This window comes from Fukomys damarensis, unplaced genomic scaffold, assembly GCF_012274545.1.
Source record: "Fukomys damarensis isolate Sample0158 unplaced genomic scaffold, DMR_v1.0_HiC HiC_scaffold_16, whole genome shotgun sequence".
NCBI lineage: Eukaryota > Metazoa > Chordata > Mammalia > Rodentia > Bathyergidae > Fukomys > Fukomys damarensis.
In genome coordinates, this window is record NW_022900928.1 from 108,671,678 (window position 1) to 108,679,881 (window position 8,204).

The window sequence follows — 8,204 nt, forward strand, 5'->3', positions numbered from 1 at the left end:
TGAAATTTGGTAAAGATTTGAGATAAAAGATTGTAGAAGCCAGAAATTACTATTTCATCTAGTATTAAATTTTTAAGATTTTTTAAACCATTATTTCTGAGGATGGAAATTGCTTGATTGTGAGATGACTTTATTAAATCAATGTCCTTTTAATACAGGGTTTGATTAAATCAATGGACTAAATAATTTTCTGAATAAAGGCTATAATTGTTGATAGTTGCTCAAACCAGTCTTTCATTCTAGTAGAAAATCCTATCCCATCCTATTCCCATCTCCACAATTTCTTCTAGAATTTATGCTACATTTTAAACCTTTGATAGTAGGGTGTACAAAGAACATTCAGAAAGATGATACTGTACTATAAATCTCTTCATTGCAGAATTTATATATGAACTCACCATTTTAACCAGTATAACATAGTGGTACTACACAGATTAACCTGATGAAATTCAAAGAAGTTAGTGGAAGGATTTTCTTCTCTAGCTTTCCTTGTAATTTCCTATTCCACAAGTAAGTGTCTAATGAAATATTCTCTAATTTATTATTGCTATTTTTGAACAAAGCTTAGTCTAATTCTGGATCAGGTTCTAACAGAGTGAAAGGCTGGGGGATTATGTGTTATTTTTAATTAAGAATCTTTTTTATTTATCTTTTGTAGAGAAACTGATACAGCTCAGCGATTAGCAGAGACTTGAGTTCTCCTTCTAGGGCCACCCTGTGCCCCCATGGAATGGACAGGCCAAGCTCAATTCATTGTTGTTTATCCAGGACACAGAAGTGCCCATAGGGGAAGAGTCCACTATGTTGAAGCATTCACCTGAGACCATCAGATAGGCAAGTGACCTGTTATCTCTCTGCCTGTTTCTTTATCTATAAAGTAAGTGCAATGTTAGTAGGAAGTTGGTCTTGCCTAACCTTTTGGGATATGTTTCAGTTTTCTTTCTTTTTTTGGTACTGGGGACTGAACTCAAGACTTTACACTTGTGAAGCAGGCGTGGCACCACTGAGCTAAATCCCCAGCCCTCAGTTTTCAATAATTTTGAACAAACATTTTAGACTTTAAGGAAATGCTAGTACACCCTCTTTTGCCTATATGGAAGAATAGGTTAGAAAGAGACAATTCTACCAAATTACCTGTGCATTCAAAGTTGTCCCATATATAGACAATGTGGAGTTTTTCTTTGCGGCTTTAAAGATTTCTCAGTTCTAAAAAAACATTAAGCCTAAAGCTTATGGAAGACAAAAGAACACTACAGAAGCAAGTACAAGAGTGGACATTTAAAAGTGTCAGATTACAGAAATCTATTTCTTCCACAGTACAAAACTGCCAATTTTCTTTCTTTCTTTCTTTCTCTTTCTTTCTTTCTTTCTTTCTTTCTTTCTTTCTTTCTTTCTTTCTTTCTTTCTTTCTTTCTTTCTTTTTTTGCTCTGGAGAGTAACACAATATCCTTGAAACCTAGCTATTTTCACACTGAACTCCAAACTATGTTTTCCAGAACTTCTCCTCTGATATTTCCTCTGACATTTCACTTTAAACAAAGCCCAAGCTGAAATCATCATCATCCTCTGAAGCTATTATTCTTTTATGTTCTGTGTGTGGCACCACAGTTTACTCAGTTGCTCAGAACTAGAGAGTTTGGGGTCTTCCTTAATTCCTAATTCTATCTCAATTTTCCCATCCAGTTCTAAATCCTAGTTGTCATGCTCAGAAATCAGGTGCTAGAGTTAAATAGCTGGGGTCTGAATTTCACCTCTTCTACTTTCCATCTGTGGCAGATTACAGCCTCTGGTAAGAGTTCCTCTGCTCTCTTGCATGGCAGGACTCTCAGCAGGCCTGGAATTAAAATAGAAGTTAAACTGCATGACTGCAAGGCTAAGTTTTACAAGTCACACATGGAATATTACAGAGCAAAAGAAGAAACTACTGATACATTTGCAATTGAATGGATCCCAGGGCATTGTGTTTTGTGGAAAAAAAGCCTATTTCAAAAGATTACCTACTGTATGCATCCATTTATTTATATAACATTCTTGCAAAGGCATAGCAATAGGGATTGAGAACAGATCAGTGGTTGCCAGTGGACAGGAGGGAGGGTTGGTAAGAGCGGGTTGGAACTACAAAGGGGTAGCATGAGGAAGTTTCTTTGGGGGACACAGACATACATACAAATCAGTATATATATATAAGCTGGCAAAACAGAATAAGTTCTGTAGTCTAGTTAATAGTATTGTACAAATGTTTATTTCCTGGTTCTGATACTAGTCGGGAGCTGTAGAAGATCTCACCCTAGGACAAGCTAAGCAAAGGGTTCACTAGATTATCTTATTATATTTGTAATTTCTAGTCAACCTGTAATTAATTCAAAGTGAAAAAATGTTTTGCAAAGGCAATACAATTGTTACCAGTCTTCCTGAGATACTTGCTTTTGGAGTCTAGCTTCTATGCTATAGGCCACACAGGAGGCCACATGTGGGCTCTGGGTGACAAATTCTTCTAGAGTCTCAGCTGACAGACTCACAAAGGAGAAAACATTCAGGGACCACTCCAGCCATAGCCTCTATATAATGATAACTCCATGGCTGATGCTAAGTAAGTATCACTAGGTGAGGATGACCTAACTGAGCCCAGTCAGCCTCTAGAACCATGAGCATCACCAAGGTGATTACTGTTGTAAGCTATTATGCTTTGAAACAATTTTATTATGCCACATAAGATAGCTAGTACACTATCAGTGTGACCCAGGCATCTCTGTGCTTCAATTTCTTTATGAAAGGGAGAAGGGGCTTAAGCTTATTTCATGTATGAAACAAGTAATCAGGTGAATCCAGAGCAATTATATGAAATTAATAAATGTTAGCAACAGTTATTACAGGTTATCCAAGTATAACAAAAGGACAAGAAAGAGAGTAGTTCATATAGCTTTGAGTCTATTCCAAAATGACACTAAATGACTTTCTGCCTCTTATCCCCTGAATTGAGACTGAGCCACAAGAACTTGGCAATAGGATGACTTCTATCTTGGGCACGTCCTTAGGCAACCTCTGTCCCTTGGTTTGCCTGTGGGATAAGCACACATTCTAAATATACATGAGAGTTCTACTAAATTGTTCCCTCCTCCCAAAGCCCCAGAAGTAGTCACATTTTTCTTCTTTCTGGTTAAAATCCTTCAGAGACAAAAGTATCTGTAGGTACTAATATGATCTCTGAGGTCAAAGGATAGTCTTTCATGGAAAATGTCTATTTCTTGAACAACACAAATATTGTAGTACAATATTTGAAGTCCAGTATTGTACTACATGGCATTATGAAAGGCCTTCCTTCTGTAATTTGTCCCAATTTGAGCAGTGTGCTAAATCAAGATATCTTTAAGTCCCTTTCTTAAAACATCTTTTGTCAAAAACTAATTCTAATTATTTTATAACTCTTACCTCCTAAAGGCATATTGTCAGTATCCCTACGGGTAAGGTTAGTTTTATAAAGAATCTACTCGGGTCCTTTCACTTGCAAGGCAGGCAGCGGTGGCAGCACAACTGAGCTAAATCACTGGCCCCCCTGATCTGTTATGTTTTATGGTATTTATCCTTGCAATCTAGATTCATCATGGCTGACTGAGCTGAGTAAATTTTGCCCATATTTAATCCCTAGACAGGAAGAAACAAGAGAGACGATTAACAGATGAGACAGGGATGGCAGAGATAGGAAGGGGGTTCTGGAGAAAGCAGGGGCCTGTACACGCGTGCATGTATGTGCACACACACACACAGGATGGGACACTGGCTCGAACTTAGTTTTACCTATGTTAATGTAAAACAACATTAAGCAATAACTTCAGCTCCCTAGCTTTTCCTCTGCAGTGTGGGACTTTCATACTGGCACACCTCCTCATATTTGTGATTACCTTTATCATTGAGGTCTTTACATACAAAGTGGCTTTGAATGCAAATGTGCATTTTCCCCACAATCTCCTGAATTGTCTGAAAAGTCAGGCAAATATCCTGACAGCTATGGAGTCAAGAACTCATGATTTAACAAATGACCTTACTTTACAAAGCACCCCAGTGAACCCTGCCACTCTCTGATGCCCACTTGCCGGAGTTCTTAAAAGGATGACAGTGACAACAAACCCGGTTTAACAACTTGAGATTCAGAAGGGGAATAAAGGAAGTTGAAACAACAGCTTAGAATAATGGACCTCAGAGAAAATCTTCTACAAACCAAAAACTGCTGGTGCTAGCAAAGGACATAAAATACATAATACTGTCTTAAAGCATATGCATTAGCAATTGCTTGCAATTATCATCATCATTTTAAAAAGGCTTATATTAGCCATTCAAAACTTTGTGTAAATTTACTACAACTGGTAGTTTTATCTAACCCTCTTTCATGGCTCTCAAACCTCAGCTTTCATAAAAATGGTAGCTTGACCTCTTGCTGACCTTGAGCAATTCACTTCTAGTCTCTGGGCCTCAGTTTCCTCTGGTGCAAATTGCAGTGCTAGATGGTGGTGGGGTTAAATGAAAATACCTATAGAGGAGCACACACCCACCAAATGCGAGTTCCCCCAAATTTTACCATAGTTAGAAACTGAAGACTTACTACATTGTGTCTCCAAGAAATTGTGTGCTATGGTGCCAACAACTGCAACCTCCAAACTTTGGAAACAGTCTATTTGCATGCTTGCACTTGAACCTAGTGTAAGGCTAACTTTATTTACAGAAAACCATTTGTCCAGAAAACAGCTTATTCTCGAATGCTACAGACTGTCAGCATAAATGCTAAGGTCATTAATTTTCTATAGGGATCAGTCTGTATCCTGCTTTTCTGTAACTCTAGTTTACCTGGCAGAATTCCATGTATATATTCCACCTGCTCTAATACATGTCTAGAGTCTGTCACCTTCTCACTGTGTCAGGACTGTGGGGATTCATTTTTCTATTTTCTTCACATTTCTTTCTTACCCTACCCTCAACCTACAGAATATTACTGATTTCCCATAAGACTTATACGGATCAAATTAAGAAAAGTGTTTAGGATACTGATGTTCCCATAAGGTTTACACAAATTAGATGAAGCAAATAATTTTAGAGACATTGTCAATTGAGACTAATACTTCAAAATGTGTACTCACTCTGTATTTGAATGAAAAACAAAGATGGCTTTTGTGGTTTTGCATGGTGGTACCTGCCTGTGATCTCAGCACTTGGGAAGCTTTGATAGGAGGATCACCCTGAGCTGGAGGCCAGCCTGGGCTACATAGTGAGTTCAAGGATAGTCAAAAGCCAACCAAGCAAACAAACAACAACTGGGTCTTCCATAAGCAACTGACATAGTTTTTGAAATAGTGGACTTATATTTGCTCTATAGAAATTATCTAAGGACTGAGGTATGGCTCATCATACCCTGTGGTATGGTAGAGTACATCATATTTATGAGGGCCTTGGGTGCAATCCCCAGCCTTACAAAAACAATATAAAAATGTGTATACACAAGAGTATTTATATAGTATACAGATTGTATATATAATTTGCCTATGTAATTTGTATACATAATGCCTAAGCAGTGGCCCAGATATAATCTTATTAAGCCTCCTTCTTTTTTTGGCAGTATGCGAATGGTATGGTATGAAGCTTCCCAGGGCAGGAGCCAAATCTAACTCGTCATATTGTACTTATTAGCTAGATGCCTGGCTACCTAACACACACTTCACCCTCAGAAAATGTTTGTTGAATGCATGCAGAAATTTGGAGTCTCTGTAGGAGTTGAATTTCTCTCAGAAGCTTACTGTCTTATGTGATTATATTTTGTTGTTTCACATATATAACAGATTCACTTTTTTTTTTGGTACCAGGGATTGAACTCCGGTCCTTGCACTTGCAAGGCAGGCCACCGAACTGCTGAGCTAAATCCCTGGCCCCTACAGATTCACTTTTTAAAGAAATGGATTTTGAGAGGAAAACACATGGGTCAGAAAAGTATGGAGTAGAAAATAAATGTAGTAGCCTCCACCCTCTCATCCAAATCTTCACTTTTCATGTTTTCAGTTCCCTGTGATCAACTTCAGTCTGAAAAAATTACATGGAAAATTCCAGAAATACAAAGTTTATAATTTTAAAATAATATTTATTACAGTGTATTATAATTTCTATTTTATTATTATTGCTGCTAATCTTTTTAATTGTATAAAATTTAAACTTTATGGCTATGTTTGGACCTTTTTATACTTAATACAATGGAAATGTTTATATTTATTTTTTTCACTAAAGGAAAAATTTCTGAATCATGGATAGGTCATCCAGTAGAACAGTGCTGATCTGATTATTGCTAATATTTACCGAGCATATGGGGATAATACAATAGCCTACCATTTTGGGATCATCTCCAAACAAGAATAAAGAAATGAAAACATCTCTAAGAAAGATATCAGAAAAATAATTGTCTGCAACCAAAAAACAGGAAGAGTAAGTGAACTTGCAGGAAATGTGTCTATGTGGTTCCTTCACCGGGCTCCTCAAGATGCTATTAGATATGCTCCAAAGTCAGTCTGTTGTAAGTGTCATTAATTTTAAAAATATAGTAAAATGCTGCTGCACTTTCTAATAGATATAATCCCACTGCACTTCATTCCATCTGAAAGGGAATAGTGACACTCAACAACTAGGCCATGCACACACCGAGAGGTCCCACAGGAGACTTTATTCAGGGAGCAGGAGCAGTGAGAGAGAAGGGGCAGAAAGAAGAAGAAAAGAACAAAGAAAGGAAGGTCCTTTTATTGGTTTTGGGCTGGACCATTGCTTATTCATGAGGAGTGGGCTACTTTTAACCTACCATAGGCCAGGTTGTCTTTTATGGGTTCAGCCCTGCAGAAACAGGTTTCAACTTCTCTGTCTCGCTGTGGCCTTGGTGGGAGGGAAACTAAAGATAAGAGCATGAAGTCATTCTAAGAGCCAAGAAGCACCAGGAAAATGCAGCCTGTGATGGCGGTGTCACAGCATACTTTAACATGATCAATTCCCTAACACCATCCATTGAAGGGAGTTCATCATTCTCCATGCTCTGGGCCTTCCTGGCCAAGTGGTTCATATCTATCTATCTATCTATCTATCTATCTATCTATCTATCTATCTATCTAAATTACATATACATATTGCGTAAAAATACATACATACATATATGCATATATAAAAATATATATCTATATCAGTATATTAGTGTACTATCATTCCATATACTATCTTAACTCCCTCCCCTGAACTCTAAAGAGTTTATGAGGTAATCACTTTGGACCAAGATGTTTTCAGTAACTGCCTGAAGGAAATGGAGCATATTAATGTTGTGGTATTGATTCCACTGAACTGGATGAGATAATCACAAATGTGGTATAGGACAAGGATTAAGGTATTCATAATACAGGCATTATTTAAGATGCTGCATATCTTGCCATAGCTTTAGGACATTTGAAGAAGGTGTTCATGAAAAATAAGACCCAAGTTGACTCCAAATAAACCCTGAAAGGCATTCCCATTGTATTAGTGAAGAATCACACTAAAACTTTGTAACAAGCCCAGTGACTCAAAACCCATGCTGTATGGCTCTCAGCTTTAGTGCACTCAGGAGTACCTGGTGCAGCCTGACCTGCAAAAAAAATCACCCCTTCTTGAAGTTGTAGATCTGGTGGGATTTGTCAAGAAAGTGTCAGGATTGAAGGACATACTCAAATTTGTTTGCTGCATGAAATGGGCTCAAAGACAAAAGAAAGGAAAAATCCTCTCCTATAAAGAGGAAGAACCAGATTTGAAGCTTTCTGGCTGAGATCCAAATTGTAAGTCTCCACAGAATAGTACAAGGGCATGGCAATTAACTTGCAGGAATAAACCATTAACCAATACAATTAAAAACAAATGAAGGAAATATAAATTCATGGGGATAACTCTAGTAAAAGGAGTAATTACACCTGGAAAATATGAAAAAATTCAGGGTCAAAGTTAATAGGTTTTCTTATGTAGTTTAAATATTTTGGAGTTTGTGTGGGAAATCCAGTGTCAAAACCTTGTAGGAGGGCTGGGGGTTTAGCTCAGTGGTTCCACTGCCTGCTTTGCAAGCACAAGATCCCAAGTTCAATCCCTGGTACCACCCCCCAACAAAAAAAAACCCACAGCAAAAATCCGGACAAACAAACACCTTGTAGGAAATGACTGAACATTTT